Raw genomic sequence first — 24,983 nt, 5'->3', positions numbered from 1 at the left:
ACAGGGACATGTTCATGTTCATAATGACACTCAATTTGAAGCTAAGAACATGGTCACAGCGAGGGGTAAAAGCTGAGAGGCTACAAGGCTGCCTAGAAAGGGGCTTGACCATTGAATTGTAAATGTGTAATTTAATTTAAAAATCAGCCCCCTGGGTGATAAGAATTTGCCCCTAAGGCCAGAATTGGCCACCTGACCCCTGCGAACCCCTCAATTCCAGGATGTAATCATCTGAGCATGAAGGGGGCTTAAATTGGAGTGTTGTCCTCTCAGTCATGGTGTACCTGCCCACGTGTGCACCCATGATCTGCAGTGCTCACACATCAAGGAGGTCCAGGTCATAAGGAAGGGATGACAGACTGTGAGGTCACACGTGTGCCCCTGCAGGGGTGAATGTTGTATAGAGAAGAGCCCCCCACTCTCACCTCCAGGAGGGGTGCTGGAGGGAGCAGGACTCCTGAGCCCCTAGGCTTAGCAAGCATCCTGGCTGAGGGTGGGGAGGCTGTCCACTCTGAAGTCATAGGTCAGATTGTAGATTGGGGTCCCACCCCCACATCTCACCAGTGAGACCGTCTAGTCTGTTTTCTCTGTAAACTGGAACCCAGTCACCCTCACCCTCAGAACTGGGGGCAGCCTGTGTAAATTACAACACAAAACTCTGGGCTGTTCCAAGTGCCCGGGGGTGTCCAGCCCCCCTAGGCCCGGCAGGTGGGAGAGGAGAGGTGTGGGTTAGCAGGTGTGACAGCAGAACTGAGACTTGGCTGAGTGCATGCACTCTAATATCCAGGAACTGGGAGCTACCAGTAGCAAATCTGTTCACTGAGGCCATGTGTACTCTCCCTTGTCATTTACAATCCCCTGTTTGAACAGAGGCCTCTGGAGTCTATTAGCTACATTGTTGCCTGTCACCTCACTGTTGCAGTTCCAGGGTCTCCATTTAGCCAGCTTGAAGGAATCTTTTTCTTAAAACCAGTGACAGAAAATCAAAGTGGCTTAAGGAAACAAACAGGGCAGGAGAGAATGACTTACCTGAGGCGTCCACAGGGAGACAGCTTCAGGCAGGGCTGTACCTGGTGCTCAGTGACATCAGCAGAAGTCATCCTTCCCCACCTCTGGGCTCTGCCACTGGTGTCATCTTCACATCACCCTGCCTTTATGAGAGCAAGACAGCCACCAACTGCCACAGGCTGACATCACCACCACTCAACTCCCATCTGAAATAGAACTTCTCTTCCCCCAGGATTCCAGCACCAAGGCCTGACATCTGTGGAGCCTGATTGGGCTGGTGCCCAGCCGTGAGCCAATCACAGTGGCCAGGGAGGATGGAAAATGCTGATTGGCCAGATCAAGGCCATGTGACCATCCTCTCCAGGAAACCTGTGAGCTGTTCACCTGTTTCCAGGTTGGGAGAGTGTGATGTCTCCCAGAGGATCCTGCTACTAGCACAACCTGCAGGTGGCACAATGAGCTGGAATGAGCCTGTCTGCTTGGTGACAGGTGACAGGTCACTTAGTGGTTCCCTGCTCAAGGGAGGGAGGCATATCCACACAGTATTGGGGCTTCAGGGCCAGAATACAGCAGAAAAGTCTCCCAGTCTCCCAAAAGGTGGGAAACTATGCAGTGACACTGGAAAGGCACTCCTCCCTGTGGCCCTTGGCTTTCTCCTTGTTACAGTGGCGAGTGCAGTGCTGCCCCTCACAGCCCACCTCCCTGCTGGGAGGCCTTTGTAACAGGTGGAGAGTGCTTGGAAAAGCCCACTTATTCTGAGGAACTGTTGTTGCTCCTGGTGGGATTATTATTTCATGTCATTTGTGAGGTGAGCCCCAAGGGGTCCCTGATCTGGGGGCACAGACACCTACAGAAACTGGACCCAGTATTGCTATTCATTAAAAAATGACTTACCTAGCACCTACTGTGTGCCAGATTCCCAGGGTAGAGCAGTGATGTTGACAACACAGTCCTCTGCCTCTCCTCCTCTCTGCATCCCAGGTGGGGTCACCAATCAGAGTGGGAGTTCAGCAAGCCCAGGACGTGGACAGAGCCTTGTGGGAATCCCTGGGGTTTTCCTCTGTGCTGAAGGCACTAGCAGAACACCAATTGTGGGACTCAGTACCCGCAGGACCCAGCATTGGTGGGTAAAGGAGAGGGGCATTTCTACAAGCCCATCCTCACTAACCCCAGGCTCCGGAGGGCAGCTCCACTCTACTCAACCCCAGGGGGCATCTTCCACCATCCTAATCACCCTCTGGTCTGACTCCCTACTCAGATGTAATTTTCCCTGTGGCAGCTACACTCAGAAGATGTGTTTGTTTCTCTCCCATGTGGTTAAGTGGACTTCAGATGCGTGATAGCGATGGAGTGGCTAAGCCTCTGGGCAGATTGCTGGGTGACCCGCGGAACTTGCTGCACATGGTGAGCTCCCTTCTGCCAACAAATGGGCCAGGCCCAAGCCACTGTTCTATCTGTTCTATCTCACTTAATCTTCACAGACACTCTGTGCAGGACATCCTGTTATCCTCCATCTCTGCTGACATCGGGTGGACAGAGAAGGCTTGGGTTTGAGAAAGTTGCCCAGGTCACATGGTTGACAAGTAGGGAGCTGGGGATTTGCACCCTGATCCCAGGAGTCTGGATCATGGAAAGGCCTGGGTGGGCAGCTTATTGCAAAGGGAAGCCCTGCCCCAGCCCCTCCCATGACAGCCCACCCACCCGCAAATGTAGCAGAGTCAGCATTTCCTGGACCAGGTGGACAGAACCTCAAAACTTCTTTGCAAACAGATTGTTTCCATGTTCTTTTGCAAACACAGAAAGGCCACAGGCCAGGGAAGGAAAAGGCCAAGAGTGTTTTCATTGGGGAGAGTGAAGGACAAGTGTGAAGACACACAGCACTCCCAGCAGCCCTCTCGGCAGAGCCTGCCACTGGGTGAGCAGCTACTGTGACTACCTACCATAACCCTGTGAGGTTCATGCCTGTACAACCCTGCCTGTGAGAAGAGCAAAGTGAAGCTCAGAGAGGTGTGGGGACATTCCAAAAACAAACAGATAAGGTGGGATCATCACCACCATGCTGTGCTGGGACAGGCAGTCACCTGTCACACTGCTCATGCATGGCCTGCTGGGAGTAGTGAAGGCCTGGTAGGAGCACAGAAACACTGTGGTGGAGGTGATGTTTCTACCTGGGACAGCTGGTACCGGGGACTCTAGCTGATTCTTCATTGTGCCTGCTTTGAGTGTCAGCATGTTGCAGCCTCATGCAGGGGAATGGGCTGTCTCCTTTCCACACCGGTGCACAAGGAAGGGTATGTACACACTGGCATCACGATAGACCACTGGCAGGATCAGGATCTGGAGCTCAGAGCAGAAACTGCCAGCACCTTAGGAACTGGTGCTTTAAAAATATATTTGATTAGAGGGGAGTGATAAAGAGTTGATCCGTTCAAAACATTATGTTATCTGAGGAACAATAGCACCTGCGCATTGTAAGAGCATAACTCAGTTAGTCGTCAATAACCATCACTATAGGTATGAGAAGACAGAGTGTTAGGAGTTACAAAAGCGTCTCAAGATCATGCAGGTCAGAACTGAGGACTGTCCAAAACATTGTCTGCATGATAGCCCCTTTAAGCTACCTGAGGCTTGGTCTGCTCCTGACACAGGGCAGATGATTCTGAGAAAACCACACTCCTCAGAAGACCCCAGGCAGTTGCCAGATTTGAGTTTGGGTTCCTGATCATCTTCTAAGTCAGGTATTTTGAGATTCTTGGGCACCTGTTCTTACTCCAGAACAGAATATGATTCAGGCGGGATTCCAAGGACTGAGGCATGTGCCAGGTAAGAGAGCAGGCATGGCTGGATGACAGCATCACCAGTGCCATCAACAAAGAGGCCAGGGCACTGAGATTTCCAGTGATTTAGCATCTTAGCTGGGAGGGGTCACGTGTTCTACAGTGAGTGCTGAGTATCCTGCACCGCCCTCGAGGGCCTACAGGGGGCGCGCGAAGTCAGCAGGTCTTAAGTGGTGGTGCGCATGCGCAGTCAGCGTCAGCAGCCAGCGTCTTCCCTGGGGGCGGAGCTTGTTTTCCTCAGGACGGAGCGGGGGCAGCCATGGCGGTTCCGGGACCGCGCGGCCCGGGTGTCTGCGGGAGAAGGACGCTCCCCGCCCACTGTCTGAGGTTATGCCGGTTTCCCGCGGCCTGAGCCCGCTTCCTGCCGGGGTTTGTGTGGACCTGACCGAGCTGGGACCCCGGCCGGGCAGGAGGGGACGGGTGTGCTGTCGGGCCCGCTTCGACTATTCTCATCGCCCTCCGGGAGCGGGTGAGTGTCCGTGTCCCTCCGGGCCGCGGGGGTGTTCACGCCCCTGGTCCTCGCCGCCCGGGTCCCCCCTCCCCCGTGTGATCGGAGGTGTGTACAGCGCGGGTCAGGAGCGGGGACGCGGGTGTAATGAGAAAGGGGCTGAGAAAGTAATGAAAGAGTTAAAGAGAAGTGTGTAAAAACACATTATGTTAACTTGTATATTTTAAGTGTGTCGAAGTCAGAGTTTATTATGCTTTTACTTTCCTGTCTTTAAAGGAATGTAATCATTTATTTTATACGTAAAATATACTTCTCAGCTTATCTCGTTTTCAAGTCAAAATACTGCCACGGTTGACATTTTCTCAAAATATAGTGACAATCTTAAATATGTGTAAATATAAACTCATTGAAAAAAACTTGCAGCATTCCAGGGTGAGTAGTCTTGTTAAAATAATATCCAGGCCACTACCAAATTATTAAAAAAAATAATTAAAATTTTTTTGAATCACTTTCAGAAGTTCCAAACACAGTAGTATTTTTAAAAACACCAACCACTGCATAGTGCTTAAGACCATTTAAGATGAAATATATTCAAACCTAAACCTTCAGAATACTGAAAAGGCAGGACAATAGCTGCTTTTTCATTGCAAATACATTTTCTCTCCATAAGCGCAAAATACGAAGGTATTCAGCTTAATGTATATCTTTATTCAAAAGGTGACAGACTATAATCTCCTTATTTTTTATTTTAAGCCTATTTCCCATAAAATTGATATTTTTATCTGTAGGATCTTAACTGTCCATTCGGTTTTTCCTTTGGTTTATTTTCTTTAACAGAGAGTGCATTCTTGTGTCTTGTCAGAGTTTTTAATTCTCCTAACCTATTCCAAGTGACTTTCTGACACTGATAGTAAATAAGGAAAGAGGCCTTATAGTAACTGTGCATCTTTTCATGTAGTCAGGTTTTTTTTTTTTTTGGATAACTTTTTTTACAATTTCTACTTGGTTCACAATGTTATCCCATTATGATAACTCAATAAAAAATTGTAATCTGTTTACACCAAGACACATATCAGCACAGTGCTTTTGCTGATACAATTTTACATTAGATTATAATATAATGTTCTACTTGATTTATATATATACCAATACACATTTTATGTATGCACACATATATGAATATCTGCTAAATGCCATTAATTTGCATGGGGTGGTAACTGATTGCATGTGATCTTTCTGAGCATTGGCTATTCTTATGTGTGTCTAACTCACTTCTTAGAACAGATATTAGAATATCACACTTCTCATTATACAGTATTTTAAAGGTTATATTTTAAATTATAGAAGCAGAAATGTCTGTCAAGTTTATGAAATGATTAAGTCACAATTTGGTGTAATGATATTCAGTGGAGGAGTGATAGCTTCTACATCTTCATACATCTGCCACAGTTGCTCCTCTATAGTATCTGTGACCATAAGCATTTTTATGTCAACATGATCTTTTTCCAATTCTATTTTTTTCCTTTTATTTTCAGTACAATCAGTAAAGCTTTCCTTTGTGGTGATGGTATTTTTTTTAACATGAAGATACCTTGTCATCTGACATATTTGTACATGATGGGCTACTACTCATGCATAGAGCAAGGAAAAGCATTTTCATATCTCCATCTGTATTCCAGATCTAACCTGAATTCTTCAAACCATTGTATAATTGTTGTTAGTTATTTTAATTGTACTAAACACAGAGGAACAGATCACTTTTTATCTTCACCTACCTCATCAGCTAAATGGACACGGACATTATAATAACATGAGTTTAACAAAATTGGGAAGCATTCCAGGGTTTGAGCTTCAAGTTTTTAATGAAACTTTCTAATAGATAATTAATTTCTGGCATAAAATGTAGCAACATCTATAATCACATACAGGATCATCTGCCATTTTGGGTTCTCTGATTTTGTCACTTTCAGCTGTCACCTAGGAACTGGTGAGTTCAAATATTTTTAAAAACACTTCTGATTAGAAAACACCAGAAAGAAACATTGAATCTTTGTGTTCAGGACTCTGTTATCATTGTTCTAATGTGCCATTTGTGATGGCTCATATTTGATTTTGTTACAGTAGTGTGAAATGTAAGCATGGGAACAAAAATTTTAAAACACATTCTGGGAGCCATTCACAATGAACTATTAGTCATTATATTTTTATTTTATACACAGGCCATTTGAATATGTTCACCCATGAAGTGAAACAGACTACCTGAAGTCTGAGTCCTGAGAGACATCTCCGGTGAAATGCTTCTTAGACAGTGACCCAGGACACAGCCCTAGCAGTAAGTAATGTGGCGACTTGATACACATATATGTTGTGAGTGATTTTCATAGTAAGGCTGCTTCCATAAACTCACCTAATTCCCTTTTGTGGTGAGAATTTTTGAGATCTGCTCTCAGCAACTTTCAGATAAATAATACAGCATTGTTAGCTGTAGTCACAGTACTGTTCGTGAGATTTCCCAGAACTCACTCATCTTAAACCTGGACATTTGTGCTCTTTGAGCATCTTCTCACTTCCTGACTCCCAGGCCCTGACAACCACCACTCTGTTCTCTGTTTATGTGAATTTGGCTTTTTTAGATTACATGTGTAAGTGAAATCATGCAGTTCTACTTTTTCTTCTTTCACAGTCTGCAGTGTGTTGATTTGATCCACTTACATACAGCAATGTGACCACAAACAGCTTTAACTAACACCTCTCACATGACTCACAAGTATAATTTTCTTTATTTTTTATGACAAGAACATTCACAAGATAGTATCTTAGCAACTTTGAAGACTGATACATCACTGTTTTCTGTGATCACTGTGCTGTGCATTTGATCTGCATGACTTATTTATCTTCAGGTTGCAAGTTTGTACCCTTTAATGTCTCCACAGTTCCTCCACCCCAACACCATTCTACTTTGTTTCTAAGAGTTTGTTTGTTTTTTTACATGTATACCTGGTATCTTACATTTATCTTTCTCTGTCTAGTTCATCAAGCATAAAGCCCTCAATGTCCATCTGTAATATTACAAATGGCAGAATTTCCTTTTCTCAATGCAGAATAATATTCCATTCTGTATAAATGCTACTTCTTCTTTATCTGTTCATCCATTGTTGTACACTCAGGTCATTTCCATATCTTGGCTGTTGTGAATAACATTATAATAAACATGCAAGTGCAGCTATCTTTTCAATACCCTGTTTTCACTCCCTTCAGATGCTCACCAGGAAGGAGGACTGCTGGAGCATATGGTAGCTCTGTCTTTAAGTTTTGGGTAACCTCTGTAGCTTTTCCATAATGGCTGAGCCAGGTTACATCCCCACCGACAGTGCACAGGGGTTTCCTTTTGTCCTCGTCCTGGCCAGCACTTGTCTCTTGTCTTCTTGTTGATGATCATTCTGACAGGAGGGAGGGGATATCTCATTCCAGTTTCGATTTGCATTTACCTAATTGTTAGTGATGTTGCACACCTTTTCATGTACCTTTTGTGTATTTGGGTGTCTTTGGAAAAATATAGATTTAATTTTACTGCCCATTTTTTATATTGGATGTTTGGCTTTTTTTTTTTTTTTTTTTTGCTATTGTGTTGTATGAGGTCCACATATGCTTTGATATTAACTCCTCATCCCATATATGATTTGCAGAGATTCTGTCCTACTCTGTATTAGGCTTTATATTTTGCTGATTGTTACTTTTGCTGTGCAGGAGCTTTTTAGTTTGATGTAGTCCCACCTGTTGATATTTGCTTTTCTGACTTGTGTTTTTGGGGTCATATCCCAAAATTATTGCCCAAGCCCGTGTTAAGTAGCTTCTCCTCTATGTTTTCCTCTAGGAGTTTTGTAGTGTCAGATCTTACCTCTCAGTCTTTAATCCATTTTAAGTTATATTTCTGAGTGGTAGAAGATAGCTGTCCAATTTCATTTTTCTGCATGTGGTTTTCCAGTGTAACCAACATCATTTGTTGAAGACACTAGACTTTCCCCTTTCAAAATAGCCTTAAAACCAATAAAATACTTAAAAATAAACTTAACTGAGGAAGTGAAAAATTTGTACTTTAAAACCTATAATTAGACTCTTATGGAAAAAATTGAAGAAGTCAAAACAAGTAGAAAGATATACTGGACCAGATGTATGGTTAATGGACCAGAAGAATTAATGCTAAAATGTCCATACTACCCAAAGGCATTTATAGGTTCAGTGCAATTTCTATCAATATTCCAATAATATTTTTCAAAGATAGAAGTCCATCTTAAAATTTTTTGATGTGACCACAAAAGACCCAAATACCAAAGCAAGCCTGAGAAGGAATAAACTGGGAGCCATCACACTTTCTGCTTTAAAACTATATCATAGTGCTATAGTCATGAGACACCATGATGCTGGTATTAAAATACACACGTAGTCTAACAAAGGAATAGAACAGACTACCCAGTAGTAAACACAGGTATAAAATGTCAATGGATATTTGAGATGGGACTAAAGCGCATTCAGCGGCCAAAGGACAGTCTCTTTGACAGATGGTGCTGGGACAGCTGAATACTACTTTTAATTTTTGGTAGAACCTCCAAACTGCTTTTCATAGTGGGTGTGGTAATTTACATTTTTACCAACAATCCACGAGGATTTTCTTTTCTCCACATCCTTGCCAATACTTGTAATCACTTGTCTTTTTTGACTATATCCATTGTAACAGGTGAGAGATGGTCTCGTGGTTTTGATTTGCATTCCCCTGATGATTAATGACATTGAACAGCTTTTCATGTTGTACATTTGTATGTCTTCTTTGGAAAATTTGTCTATTCAGAGCCAGTATTTTTAACTTAGATTTTTTTTTGGTTGTTAAGTTGTATGATTTATTTATATACTTGAGTAACTACCATTCATCAAAAGATGGTTCGCTAATAGTTGCTCCCATTCCATGGGATGCCTTTTAATTTTTTCAATTTTTTTCCTAAGCTAAAGATTTTTACATTGACTTAGTCCCACTTGTTTCTTTTTGCTTTTGCTTTTGTTGCCTGTCCTGTGGAGTCATATCCAAAAAATCATTATTCCCAAGACCAAGGTCAAGGAGAATTTCCTCTATGATTTTTTAGGAGTTTTATGGTTTCAAGTCATACAGTTGACTCTTTAATCTATTGTGAGTTAATTTTTGTGAATAGTGTAAGATGGAGTCCAGTTTAAGTCTCTTACTTTCATTCGACTGTACCAATTTACATTTCCACCCAAAAAGTGCATGAGTTACCTTTTTTTCATATTCTTGCAAATATTTGTTTTTTATTTTTTATAATGGTCATTCTAATAGGTGTGATGTGCTGTTTCATTGTGGTTTGGGTTTGCATTTCCCTGATGATTAGTATATTTTCAATATCTGTTGGTGATTTGTATGTCTTTTTTTTTGGGAAAAGAAAGTCTACTCAAGTCCTTTAACCCATTTTTAATTTGAATTTTTTATTTGATTGCTAGTATTTTATGAGTTACTTACATAGTTTATCAAAAATGTTTTTTTGGTTAAAAAATGAAAAAATGGTTTGTGTATATGTTCTCTGTTCTGCAGCTGCTTCTACATTTGCTGATTATTTTGCTATGAATTTTTTTTTTAAGTTTGCTGTAGCTTCAGTTGCTTATTTTTGCTTTTGTTTCTTGTAACTTTGGTGTCATATCCAAAAGATATTTGCCAAAACCACACTAGGGAGCTTTATCTTTATGTTTTCTTCAAGTAGTTTTACAGTTTTAAGTCTTACATTTAAGCCTTCAGTCCACTTTGAGTTAACTTTTCTGAGTGCTGCAAGAACAGGGTCCAGTTGTGTTCATCTGTAGGTCATTATCCAGTTTTTCCCGTGCAGTTTATTGAAAAGACTGTATTTTCCCCATTACTTCTTCTTGGCTCCCTTGTGAAATATTTGTTGACTGCATTTGGATGGGTTTATTTCTGAACTCTGATTGTTTCATTGGACTTGGTCTCTGTTTTTCGCCATTACCTACCATTTTGATTACTATAGCTTTGTAATAAAATTTGAAATTAGGGAGTGTGATATGTCTAGATTTGTTCTTAACCAGGTTGACTTGACATTAGGGGTGTTTTGTGGTTCCATACAAGTTTTAGGATTGCTTTCTCTATTTCTGTGTAAAAGTCATATGAGTTTTGATAAAGATTGCATTGAATCTATAGACAGCTTTGAGTGGTATAGGCATTTTTCAGTATTATTCTTCAAATTCATAACCATGGAAACTGTTAACATTGTTTCTGTTTTTCTCAGTTTGCTCATTACCGTTTTGTCATTTTAGGTGTATGGATATTTTATCTACTTAATTTAATTTATTCCTAAATGTTTTATTTATTTCTAATGCCATTTAAAATATGATTGCTTTTTAAGTTTTTTTTTTTATTGAGTTATAGTCAGTTTACAATGTTGTGTCAATTTCTGGTCTACAGCACAAGTTTTCAGTCATACATGAATATACATATATTCATTTTTATATTATTTTTCACCATGAGCTACCAGAAGATCTTGAATAAATTTCCCTGTGCTATACAGTGTAAACTTGTTTATATATTCTATATTTACTTGTCATTATCTGCAAATCTCAAACTCCTAGTCTGTCCCTTCCCACTCCCCTTCCCACTGGCAATGACAAATTTGTATTCTATGTCTGTGTGTCTGTTTCTGTTTTATATTTATTTGTCTTCTATTTTTTTTTTTTAGATTCCACATATGAGTGATATATGGTAGTTTTCTTTCTTTTTCTGGCTTAACTTCACTTAAAGTGACATTCTCCAGGAACATCCATGTTGCTGCAACTGACATTATGTTGTCATTTTTATGGCTGAATAATATTTCATTGCATATCTGTACCACAACTTCTTTACCTGGTCATCTGTTGATGGACATTTAGGCTGTTTCCATGTCTTGGCTATTGTAAATAGTACTCATGTGAACATTGGGGTGCAAGTGTCTTTTTCAGTTAGGGTTCCTTCTGGATATATGCCCAGGAGTGGGATTGCTGGGTCATATGTTAAGTCTATTTTTAGTCTTTTGAGTAATCTCCATGCTGTTTTCCACAATGGCTGCACCAAACTGCATTCCCACCAGCAGTGTAGGAGGGTTCCCTTTTCCCCACAGCCTCCCCAACATTTATCATTCATGGACTTTTGAATGATGGCCATCCTGACTGGTGTGAGGTGATACCTCATTTTAGTTTTGATTTGCACTTCTGTTACAATTAGTGTTATTGAGCACTTTTTCATGTGCCTATTGGTCATTTGTACGTCTTCATTGGAGAAATGCTTGTTTAGGTCTTCTGCTCATTTATGGATTGGGTTTTTTTTTTTTTCTTACTAAGTCATAGAAACTGTTTATATATTTTCAAGATCAAGCCCTTGTTGGTTTCATCTTCTGCAAATATTTTTTCCCATTCCCTAGGTTGTCACTTTGTTTTCTTTATGGTTTCCTTTGCTGTTCAAAAGCTTGTAAGTTTAATTAGGTCCCACATGTTTATTCTTGCTTTTATTTCTATTGCTTGGGTAGACTGTCCTAGAAGAACATTGCTGAAATGTATGTGAGATAATATTTTGCCTATATTTTCTTCTAGGAGGTTTATTGCATCTTGTCTTATGTTTAAGTCTTTGATCCATTTTGAGTTCATTTTTGTGTAAGGTGTGAGGGATTATTATAACTTCATTGATTCATATGTTGCTGTCCAGTTTTCCCAACACCATTTGCTGAAGAGACTGTCTTAATTCCATTGTATGTTCTTGTCTCCTTTGGCAGAGATTAATTGACCAAGTCTGTGGATTCATTTCTTGGCTCTCTGTTTTGTTCCATTGATCTACATGTCTGTTTTTGTAGCAGTACCATGCTGTTTTGATTACTGCAGCTCTGTAGTATTGTCTGAAGTCTGGGAGAGTTATTCCTCCAGCCTCTTTCTCTTTCTTCAGTAATGCTTTGCCAATTCTAGGTCTTTTGTGATTCCATATAAATTTTATGAGTTATTCTAGTTCAGTGAAAAATGAAGGACTTTTATTTTTAACTTACCAAAGAGGTTACAAAGGTTATTTTATCAGTTAAGTTGTTTAACAAGTGTATTTGAAAACATGGAAATCTGTTTCCTGAGGTATGTTTAAATATATTCTGTAATGAAGAAAGTGCTTTATTTTATTAATTGATAAACTTTTGAATTTTAAAGCAAGATTTCAGTGTAAGAACACCTGTGGCCAGCATGGAGATTTATCCTGCCCCTCACCCACCCAATATATAATAAAAAGAAGGATGTAAAAGATATTTACTTATCACTTTGATAACTGCTAACTATTGGTAAACCTGTAAAATTCTGTTGAATTTATTATTGAAGAAATTCCAAACCATAAATATTCACCTATTTTCCTTTGAGGGTGGCCTGCAGTTAGTGACTTGAGTGCACAGAATAAAGTAGGGAAAGTGAAATGGAACTTTCAATGAAGAAATCTGGTACAGAGGTCCATGACCAAGTGATCAAGTTTAATGTCACCAGTGGTGTCATGTGGGGACTCTGACTTGATATGAAGAGTAGGGTGCTTCAACACTGCTCTTCCTCCCAAAAGTTTATAAGCCCAAATCAGTCATAAAAATATAAAAAAGTTCAAAATTGAAGGACAGTTACAGAATACCTGACCAGTACTTCTCAAAACTGTGAAGTTCATGAAAAACATGGAAAGATCAAAAGGATAGTAAGGAGACATGACAATTGTGCAGTGTGGCATATGGATTGGATTCTGGAGTAGAAATAGGACATTAATAGAAAAACAAGTGAAATCTGAATAATATCTGGAGGTCGAGAGTAGAATGTACAATCTGGGTTCTTAGTTTTGATAAACCATGAAAATGCAAGAAAATAACATTAAAGAAAATTAAAACTTGGTGAATGATATATCCTTTTGGTACTATATTTGCAACCGTTCTATAAATCTAAAAATATTCTTAAATAAGATTAAAATCTTACTAAAAATAGTCTGTCAATAATTGAATGGTCAAGGAAACTGTTAACATGTATACATTGCAATATTTAGTAGAGGCTGAAAAGACATTCTCTTTATATACTAATATGGAACAAGGTTACATGTTGTATTTATGTAATGGAACTACAATTTAAAAAATAATATACTTATAATTGTACTTTTGCAAAAAAACCCACGTAAACTGATGATTCTGTCGCAGGTGGCGTGGTGATGTGTGGAAGCCTGATTCAGACCTGCGTCTCTGAATCCCCATGGCTAGTACTGCTTTTCTTCTCAAGTCTGCTCTATGTCCATCTTTCAGAGGTCCTGGCCTCTCTTGCCTACTGCCTGGGGAGGATTAGCCCACACACCTGAAGAAGTATGTGAATTTGAATCTTATGAACATAGGTAGCTTCGTCCAGCAATTTCTGCACTGAGTTCTTCAATACATATCTCTGCAACACAGGACAGGGAAAAATACCTACTTAACTTCGGATAAAGGGGAACAGGAAATCACACTGCAATAAACATTAGGGTGTATGTACCTTTCCTAGTTGGTGGTAGTTTCTCAAATACCCAGAAGAGATGTTGTTGGATCATAGGTAGATGGGAATCACATGGCAGTGGCCTAATTCACATTTCTGTTACATAGTATCCCCCCATTTTCCCATCTGATTACACTTACATTTAATGAGCTTTTTAACAGTGATACAGCATGTTTTTATTCATGACCTTGTACATGTATTAATTTACTCAGATATATTTCCAGCAGGCAGGTCTTTGCTATTTCTTTGGAATATATCTGTCCATAATGTTGATATAAACCTTCTTCTAATATATCAACTACATGGAAAGGCCAATAGTAGGTTCTGAGTTTTAAAAAAGAGAAGTATAAGGTGTGCTGAGACCCTACAACAAGATGGACTCATTTAGTCCAGAGGTTAACAATAATACCATGAAGGAGATTTTAAAACTGAGATTTGATGAAGGAGCATAATTTATAAGATGCACAACAAGGAGAAGAGAATTCCAAGTCTGCTCTTGAGAAGAAACCTGTGCTCTTGACTTAATCTATTAAGCTGGGGAAACACACCCAAGGTCTTCTGTTACCTCCAGCCTCCCTCAAAATCAAGTGAAATACCAAGACATAGAATAAAGATCACACAGTGTTTCAAGAGATATTATTTTTATTTAAAGAAAATGGAATTTAAACAATTAACATATCAACCCTTTAAAATCAATCAATACATTTCACAAAGGAAGGTGAAGTTAAAGAAAATCAGGCAGGCACTAACTTAGTGATCTCAGTCATTGACATTCCTGATGCCTATGGTCAGATTTCTCACTTGTCCCTGATCATGGGTGTCCAGAGCAAAGAAAAGGCTTCAGAGGAGATGAGGAGTATGAGAAAACTACAAATGAGGGAACTGCTGGCCACATTGACAAAGCTCACCACACCACCTTCATAATCTAGGAGCATCCCTATGTGGCCGAGAGGCCTTTTGACATATTGAGGTAAATACTGAGGTAATGGTGGGGAGGAGGTGAGGAGGTAAAGAGACAGCACTGATTGTTCTCTTTGATACAAAAAAAGGAGAAAAATTCCCTAAGTCAACCACCATGTCATACTTCCTTGTCCGAGAATCATTACAAACCCCAATTGTCAAGTTATCACAGTCTGCCACCTCCCAGTAATGCTGACCGGAAGTGAATGCCTCAGCTCCCCAGGCAAGAAAATACTTAGATCTTGGATTGTTGGCAGCATCAGGATGATCAGGACCAGACAGCAGACATCTCAGATCTTCACACAGAGGGACCTGACAGGTGACTGCTTCATCATCCAAGGCAATACACACTGCAGGAAGAAGGGGGAAAGTGTATTAATGTGTCATACATTTCTGATTGGCCTGATCTTTACATAGTGCCTGGGTTTCCTAGTTTATTACTAGAAATAGGAGGCAGGACAGCAAGAGAGATCTAGGTTACTGGTCTGTCTTCATAAGATTTTAACCAGACAAAATGGAAAAAAAATCATGATTTTTAAAAAAATATATAAAGAAGAGACATATTGCTAAGTTTTGGCCATGATTTTCCATGGAACATTTGAAACTGGCATTTAATTAACATTTCACGGTCAGGAACAAAGTAGCCTACTCACCTCCTCAGAAGATGTACAAGAAAATTAACAGTAACTCTTGAGGAGTTTGTATTTTCATAACATAAAGATTTTTTATTAAAAACTACAAAGTTAAAATACAATGAAAGAAAAATTACATTTTTGAAGTGGTTCTTTGTGAGAATTTTCATCCCTTCCTTGAAAAGGGTGAAATCTAATGATATGGGTTGTCAGCTTACTTTGCCAATGCTGCATATAAACTGTGTATATAATTTCATATTGTTTCTAATAAAATTGGTCATACTATATTTTTACATCATGTGAATAAAGTATGTTCTTTGTAAAATGGATGCATTACAGGGAGTTTTACAAACCAAGTTACAGCTCTCTAAGCATCTCACAACCAATGATAAGGTCACTTACCTAGAACTTGGAATGTACTGAATGTGCATGCAGATACCTGCTCCATGTGAACGGCCAACATTACACCTCAGCGAGCTGCAGGTCATCAGTTATCTTTCCCTGTTGCTTACCATCCAGAAACCTGATTACTACTGACCATAAATGGCCTTTTTCCCAGAAAACAATTAACTTTTCTTCCATACTGACCAACCTCTGCAGCTACACCCCAGTCTGGTTGGCCATCACTGCCCTTCAGCTCCACGTATGGCTTCTCATGCACTCGGATGAGATCTTCATGAAGACCATCCAAGAGAAAAGCCAGAAGTTCCTGGGAGTCCTGTTGCTGGAACCCATTAAATTGGGGAGCATATGTTGCTATGGTCCACTATAAATATAAGAGGAATCAAACTCATTACTTGCTATCTCTATATCTCTATATATGTATATATCTATATATCTATAAAATTTAGAATGAACATGCCCATAATTCAATCCGAGCATTAGAAGAAGGTAAATAGTATTTAGTCTGTGTCTATTTCAGCAAATATATTTTAGATAATCATGAAATCTTTCTAATCTTAATCTCAGATGACCCCTCTTCTCCCTCTAAAAAGTATTATGGCCAATACTGGGTTCCAGTTTAGTATCATGTGAGCAAACATTTCTTTAGGTACACAGATGCTACTTAAGACAGAAATATTAAAATAGCATTTTCTCACACCAAAAGATCCCTTATACTATTTCTTTTACAGTTAGCTTTGCTGGTCTTGTTGCATCCTAACTTTTATTATTAGAGGCAAGATAGCCTTGTGTTTACCTGTGGGGACTTATACTAGCTTGCAGCTTTGGACAAGCTATTTAAACTGCTAAAAGCCTGTTTCCTGAGCCACATGGTGAAGATAATAACACTACTTTATATTATAGGGTCATTTAGAAGATTAAATTAGTTAATATACATAAAGTAATTAGAAAAGTGGCTGGTAAGTTGTAAGTAGCCAATTTTAACCTACTATGATTATTAATTTTTGACCTAAAAAGCTTTTGTCTTGCTTTTAAAGATAAAAAATAATGCTAATTTCACTAAAAGTCACCATATATGATACTGATGTCAAATTTCTATCCATTAATTACATTCTTTCTGCTACATTTTACCCTATAGATAAAATTAATTATCTTAGTAATGTTAAAAATGGATTGAGAATCATTAGACTCAGAGGTCTACCTTACAGTTAGAACACTGTAATAGTCAAGGACTAAGAAAGGAAGGTTTCCTGTACATACAAGACACTTGATAAATTAGTAAAGTGAATGGCATTCTAAATTTAGACTGTACTTTTGATCTTTTTCTACCCACTACATCTGTAGCAGTATTTTGCATATATGTGAACAAGTAAAACTATCTGACATCCAGTTTATGCCTTGTGAAGGACCCAAAAACATTAAATTAAAACTAAAAAGCTAACTATAAAAAAACATGTAGAGAAAAATAATTACTTAACCATCTAGGACTTAAATACCTTTATATTACTTTAACATGCTCATCTGAAGCTTTCATGGGGTGACATTCTTTTGAGTTCCACTCCAAAGCTCCTGTACTAAATCCCCATAGCATTTAGCCATATGCCTCTTCATACCAATGGGATTTGTCCTAGAAGTTTGAGAAGAAAATTTGTTGCCAAAGATTTTTAAATTACAATCACATGGCAGAAAATTACCTAGCATCTGTTTTCTCACATCAAAATATCTTTTCAAAATGAGAGTAGTAACTCTTGGTCCTTATTTCATACTAAATAGAGCCAATAAGATTAAGACTTTTCTCTCCCAGGGTGAAGAAAGAGGAGATTTAGGTAATATTGGATTTATAACAAAGTCACAACAGTTGAGAGGTCAATGACTCAAGAAAATTACCTGTTGAGTTCATAAAGACGTCTCCCTGAGAGAAAATACTGTGTCAGTGGCTGTATGAACTAATACACTGGATGCTTGAATCCATGAAGCATGTGTTTCCCAGGTTACTCAGACCATTGGCTCCCTTTTCTTTCAGAACTGGAACAAACAATATGAGAACTGATGCCTAGTTGTAGCTAAATGTTATAAACCAGTTAGCTGTATTCAGTGCAATGATTTTTATGACTCTTCCAATCAGCTAAATGGAGCTAGCATTTCTCTATCTGGTCTTGCAAGGCTAAAGTAGATGTTTTTCATGGAGCATCATTGGCAATCATAATATCTATACTTATTTGTAATCTAGAAGCAGCAATGATTCTAGCTGTTATAACAGTTTTCTAACATTCAAACAATTCTCTTCCAGTATTGTATCTTTAAAAAAATGTATACTTATTTAGTTGCAAGGTTAAAAAGAAATTTGATGCCTCAGGAAAAAGAAAAGAGGAGGCCTAATCACTTTTGATCCAGAAAGCCACAAGTTGTTAACACCTCAATAGTGAGAGAAGGAAAAAAAAATAAAAGAATGATTTTAAGATAATTTCTTTAAAAAGAATACACTGGAGACTTACCCTTGTGTCTATCTATTTTACTACTGTTTGCTATAAAGGACATTTCCTCAGGCCAACTCATATCTTTATTTCAAACTGGAAAGACAGAAATAGCAAAATGTTAATTTCTTATCCATTCAAATCACACCCAATTACTTTTAAAAACAAAGTTCTTATTTCTAAACCAGAAACTAGAGAAGAAAAATCAAGTTAATTTTAGTAACTGACTCTGAAACCATTTCAGTTGTTTATACTGGAGACTTTATAGTCATTGATAAGAATTAATTAGTAAGCTAATACATCAGTTACGTACCTTAAGTAAAATACTTAAATGATGGAGGGTACAGCTCAGTGGTAGAGCGCATGCTTAGCATGCAGGTCCTGGGTTCAACCCCTAGTACCTCCATTAAATTTTTTTGAAAATATTTTAAAAATTTATACTCAACCATCTATAAGACTAATTAAAGCTCTTAAATTTAGTACATTAGAACTATTACAATTTTTTCTTAACTTGTGACACATGCCAGAGTAATTATTCATTTTAATACAAAAGCTGTTAGCAATATTTCATGAATCGTGATAAGAAAAGACACACCAGGTTTTCAGTGACATGTGCATGCCAGTGTGTAAATCTGTGCTTATACAAGTTAAGTTTTGTTGGTGAGTGATCAGTGTTGATTAATGAAAGCCTGCACCATTAACTATGCAACAAATTTAGTCTCCTTATTTTTTGGGGGGGAGGGCTAGGGGGTAGGGGTGTGTGTGTATATGTGTGTGTGCATGTGCTCTATCGCTGAGCTATACCCTCCTTGCTAGTCTCTTTAACTTAAAGAGGCAGCTTGAAATTTTTAAAAAACTTTGTAAATTTATAACTGAATTCACCTGTTTTTAACTCCTGTTCTCACAATTGCCAGCCAATCAATGTAGACATATTTATCTTTTCAAGCAATTTAAATAGTATTACAATAGGATCACATAAAGGTTTCATGGTTTTCACTACCATGAAAAATATAATGATCTAATAATAATTGGAAAGATTATAAAATGGATTATCAGTGAGTAACTAAACCTTTAAATTCTTCCCCTTCATTTGTACCTTCAATTACCAGGTGCTGCTCATCCTGGATTTTCAGATATTCCAATCTATGATCCACATCATCCAGAAGAGTGAGGCAATTCTGTATATGGAGGAGGAAATGGTTTGTTAATTTAACTACTAATCTTGAAACAAATGCAGATATAAAAATGAATGACAACTAAAAATGTCCTTGTAGTTATATAACTCATGTGACATATTTAGCATATTACAGTTATTCAGAAATACTTGTAATTCTGGTCATAAAATGATGGAAGGAAAATGTGTACTTTGTAAACATAAGCTCTGTGTCTCTAAAAGAGTTATGTAGGATTATGGGGAGATCAGAAAAGACTTAACACATATCAAACCAAAATTCATTGAGATTTAGATTTTTCTGAAGAGCTTACAGAAAAATTTTTTTAGTATGTAGTATGAAATTCAGTAAGTGGGCTTGTGATCAAGATGGAACTTGACTGCTTACTAGGAACTGAAAATGTAAAACCAAATGTCAAATAGAACTATACATTTTTGTTGATGCTCACCCTGTCTAAGGCACTCACAAAGTTAATTCATTTAAATCTTAAAATGACCCTAAGGGAGAAACTATTATTTTTCTCATTTACTCATAAGAAAACTGTGACAAGAGAGTTAAGTGACTTGCCTTTGGTTATTCAACTAACAGATGTCAGAGCCAGGATTTGATTCTTGGCAGCACGGCTCCAGGAGCTGCGCTCTTAACTCGTGACACTACACTGCCTTTCTACGGTGACCAAAGGAGGGTACAGTAGAGAAAGAACTAGGGACTACAGAATTGGTTAAAACTATGTATAATCCAAATTCACAGTGCAATGAAAACCTACTGCATGTGTCAGAAAGAATATAAGCAACTGACAGCACTACCTCTGAAGAGAATGGAAGACAGGGGTCAAAAGATGGGAAGGCAGAATTTTCACTATATACCTTTGTGTTGCTTGAGGTTTCTTTTAACATGTGTATGTTATTTTAAAATAAATACAAAATAAACTCTATTAAAAAAGATATTTGCTGTTACTTTATAATAAATTTCAGGTGACAAATATCTAACTGTGCATACAGTACTTTAAAAGTTGTAGTTTCCACTGAGATCCTAGATATGGCTTTCAGCATAATTACTGAAGACAAAAACCCCAGACACATGAAACATGGCTTTGACACTCAGGTCTTTTCAGGACCCTGAGATCCTCTCACCTCACTGCTATAAGCCACAGGTGCATGCCCTTCTCTGTGATGCACAGCCTCTGAGACAGATATTCATGACTTTCTTTGATGGTCTGCATTTGACTAACGCAGCCTGTACAGGCTAAGACCTGCTTTGACAGCGCACTTGGAGAGGGGACATTTCCTATGGTCACAGTGACCACATAAGGAAAAGGGCAGATATGAGTATGACAGCACCCCTCTCAGTAATGGAGGCCAGGCCACTTTAGTAAATAATGATAGGAAATGAGAATTATAGGTTTAATAGTTTTATAAAGAGACTTTAAAATCTTTAGAATGAAGGTAGGTGGCTCAGTTGTCTTAAGAGTGAGACTTAACTTTGAAAGGGAGAACAATGAAATCACAGTGGCCCAAAAACAAAAGGCAGTATTTGGATCCCCTGAAAAGTGGCAAATGTCAGTGGGCATTGGTGTCTTGGCTGCCTTCAGCTGGGTCACACTCAACAGAAAAGCCACAACTCTGTAAGAATGGGGGAGCTAAAATGGGACTGGACTTGAATTTCAGATAGTTAACTGGATTTACCTGATCTGCTTTCTTAAACTGTCTTTGAATTATTAATCCCATCACTCTCGTTAAGTGACCCAATTACCTGGCACACTGGTACAATTAACACAGGAAGTTTTTACTAAAACTTGAAGTTGGCATAGACTCTAAATGGCCAAATAGACCTTTAAAGTGAAGCCAAAAGGCTTCCCATGACAAAAAAAAAAAAAAAGCCCTATTAAAAGGTAGTGTGTGTTGGGGGAATCATAGCCTGCAATAAAAGGACAGCAGATGACCTTGAGCTCTCAAAGGGCCCAAGGTGGAAACAAAGAGTGGCAACATGGGGAATGAGTAAAGACTAAAGGAAGAATATATAAAGTCTAACCACATCCTTCAAAAGAGAAGGCAGAAGAAATGACAACAGATTATGGAAAGCAAAAGTAGGTTGCTAAGAAAATCTGCTAAACCCTGGTTTCAGCCAACATCTAGAGACAAAAGCTGTAGTTTAAAATGGTCATCTCTACCTTCGGAAGGTTATAGTTTACTGAACAACCCAAAACAAAAGCACATGTAACATATCAATATAATGCATCTATCTAGGGTACAATTATACACTCTAGGTAATTTCCCACCTATTTAATGGTGACTTAGCTTTTTTCCTTCCATTAAATGTGCTTTGAGTCTTCACCTACTAAAAAATAAAAATGAAGTATTGGCATCACCTGCTTTTCCAGAGCTTCCAAAAAGAATTAACTCACTGAAAACTGGCTGAAAAATCATCTAACAATGACTTTTGCAGCCTTGTCTGTTGAAAAGGCTATGTTTAAGTCAATGTAACTGTGGCAAGATTTGTATACCTGTCACTTCAAAAGGAATAAAACAGCCTAGTAAACAGTTGATAAATAAGAGTAATGAGAAAGATGAAAACTACGTTATGGAAAACAAAACACAACTATGATCAATTTTTAAACATCTAACAAAACAAGTCATTTACTATTGGCAACCAGAAGATAATCCCTGAAGAAAAGAGCAAATTTCTCCAATTATACATCAGAGGATTAGTTATAAGATTACAACAAGAAAGCATATTTTTTATAAACTTCAAAATGATTAATGATTGATTTCACAATGAATTAGTAAGAAATAAAATTTCAAATTAAGAACAAATTTTTAGCATAATTGTAATGGAGAACAAATCTGACTCTATATTGGATCTGTTCCTTTAGTTTTAAACACTGCTCTCTGTTTTCTAGGCTTATTCTTCCTATCTCTGCACCTTTTGTAAAACAATGTTGCCTTTAGCCTGTCTGGTAAATAGGAGAGCCTTTTCTCAAGGCTCTGACCTTTAAGGATATTAACACTTCCGCACATAAAGATAAGTTGCAGAATAGAAAATAATATTTGTTTTGTTGGAGGTTTACAGGGACACCAGACCTGACCCACATGGATAGCTGCAAGAACAAAGAATTCCGACAGCAAGAAGTTTGCAACAACCAACCACACCCCCTCCTTTTTTTTTGTATAAAAGGAGCCTATATTCTGACTGGAGCAGCATGATTCTGCAAAACGTTGGTCTGCCATCCTCTGTCTGCTGGCTTTCCAAATAAAATCGCTATTTCTTGCTCCAACACCTCATCTCCTGATTTACTGGCCTGCTGTGCAGTGAGCAGGATGATCTTTGAACTCAGTAACACAGTAACAACCCAGTTCTAGGATTCAGAAGCATTTGCAAGTGTAGTGTCCAATTTCTATTGTCCTAAGCCACATAAGAAATGTATTTGAATTCTAGACACTTTTTGTAGCATCACTCATTAAGCAGGCAGCCACTTATTACACATAATTTTGTGCATCTTAACAGCACCAACAAATCTAGTGGAATTTACAGAAGCAGCAAAAATTTAGGCTCAGCAAGAGTTACAAAGTATACTTGACTTAAAGTGCAACAACACATCTTGCCTCTCCTGTTACCTTTCAAAGAGAATTTTAAAAGATATGTGCTATGGGTACATGAAAGCAATGTAAAGCTATTATTCAATAGAAAATTAAACCAAGAGTGTTTCATAGAGATTCTTACTTCTCTGTTCCATGATTTTGATGTGTTCGCTGAAAATGAAGTTTAGCTAGGCAGAGTCTACTGCTCTCCTATAACTCTTACCAAACAGTGTAAAGAGTCTCCATATAATATCTGAACATAACCTTTAAGACATAAAACAAACCCTATTAAATTTCAAAGGAAGGATTCCACTTACAGGGTTGGTTTGGGTCCATAGGTAGTTCTTGCATACTATTATAATGACATTCTGGCACTAGTAACATGAAGTTTTTGTGTAAATGGATGAACTCAGAACTACTTCAAATATTTGCAAGGCAAAAGCATTGAGCAAGTCCTGCCATAAATAAAATTTAACTTCAGAGAAACAAAAGGGAGATTTTTGTGTGTAATACATTAAAATGAGAACTTATTTATATGTCATTTTGATAGGTTTGATATTTTTCAGAGGAAATGTGTCATTTTCAAAAATATATCCTTTGTTTTGTATTATCTCTTTTTAAAGGCACCTTGGACTTAGCACGAGGAATATATCATGTTTTGCTTAAAAAAAAAAAAAAAAGATGATACTGCCCAGGAAACTACTTCTTAGAAATCTGAGTGGACATGAGTAGTCATTGACTGGCAGACTGTAAGTTAGGTCAAGCACATAACTTATAATGGCTTGTTCTCAAGGAAACAAAGTATGTATAATTTACTTCTACTCAATATCATTGTATGTTCACAAACCAAAATGGGACCATTCTCAGTGTGCTGCTGAGATTTTGCCTCTATCCCATCTAGTCTTGTGCATGCCCACAGATCTAAGCCCCACAGTGATTTATTGATTCTGTATGAAAATAGATAGAAATGTGTTAGTACAGTGGCAGCAGACTTTGAGCACCAGACTTTGAGGATTTTGTTTTATTTTTTTTAAAGGAAACACATGGTATTCTTGCTGCATTCTTAAGTTACCTCTTGGTAAATGTTGAGGAAACATTCTCAGGAACATCATACACATATTCATCCAGATGTTAGACTGCTGTGTCCAAGCGGCAGGCTGCTGTCATAGGAAGAGAAAATATTGAGGAAATAATTCCAACTCTGGGGTTTCTGTCTTGTTATTCTTGACCACCTGTTGTTTTAAAAGATAAAGTGATCATTATAAAAGAAATAAAACTTGCCATTTTTAAACAATTTCTGAGATTTATTTTTAAACAACTGTTCAATAGGTTCACTGCCTATACTGAGTTAGATTACAGAAATTCACAGGTTTAAATTACATGGCTTTGAAGACTTTCAAGCTTTGCTTCCAAGATTCAGACTCCTGTGGGTATTTTATCCCCTGTCATTTAAAAGCAAGTAACATCAAAACTAAGGGGAAAAAAATCTTAAATATTATCTGCAATTTAGTACCCTCACACAATAACTCTTCACTTTGACATATTTCATACATAAAAAATGATGGTCTTTGAAAGGACAAGTTCTTACGACTGACATTACAAGTAAAAAATACAGAAGTATTCATGTCATTAACTATTTTAAAGTCATACTGCCACCCAAAATGTAGCAAGTTGCAATATTTCCAGAAATATATGTGTATTACTTTCATAAAACTTTATCATTGGACATCACTTTAAAACACCCCATTTCTTTAATACACATAAAGAATACTGTAAATTTGATTAAATTGTATTTTTTTGTATTAGTAGAACAAAAATGTTTCCATATAAAGTTTATTTGTGTTCTGTATAACTGAAGTATTTATATATTTTTTGTCTATGATTAAAACAAATTAGATGTACAAGACTGGGATT

General features: G+C 38.0%; 2 long non-coding RNA genes across 4 annotated transcripts in view; one reads left to right on the top strand and one right to left on the bottom strand.

Moving 5' to 3' along the window:
• LOC140694197 (uncharacterized) overlaps positions 1-1,577 on the bottom strand; it is a 63,487-nt gene extending 61,910 nt beyond the window's left edge. The window contains exon 1 of the long non-coding RNA XR_012069948.1: positions 1,030-1,577. This is a non-coding gene — a long non-coding RNA (uncharacterized lncRNA). The remainder of the gene's footprint in view (positions 1-1,029) is intronic.
• Positions 1,578-2,462: 885 nt separating this feature from the next.
• On the top strand, positions 2,463-24,363 carry LOC116278597 (uncharacterized). Of its 3 annotated transcripts, none has more exons than XR_012069936.1 (5): positions 2,463-2,923; positions 4,073-4,314; positions 6,513-6,625; positions 13,527-13,685; positions 19,429-24,363. It is a non-coding gene; the product is annotated as an uncharacterized lncRNA (long non-coding RNA). The 3 variants fall into 3 exon arrangements; XR_012069937.1 differs by lacking the exon at positions 2,463-2,923 and having other exon boundaries at positions 4,053-4,314; positions 19,429-19,518; positions 20,242-24,363; XR_012069935.1 differs by lacking the exon at positions 2,463-2,923 and having other exon boundaries at positions 4,058-4,314.
• Positions 24,364-24,983: the final 620 nt, after the last annotated feature.

The sequence above is a fragment of the Vicugna pacos genome, unplaced genomic scaffold (assembly GCF_048564905.1).
Source record: "Vicugna pacos unplaced genomic scaffold, VicPac4 scaffold_20, whole genome shotgun sequence".
NCBI classification, from domain to species: Eukaryota; Metazoa; Chordata; class Mammalia; order Artiodactyla; family Camelidae; genus Vicugna; species Vicugna pacos.
The sequence above is the reverse complement of the archived record's forward strand: the minus strand, read 5'-3'. Positions and strand labels throughout refer to the sequence as shown.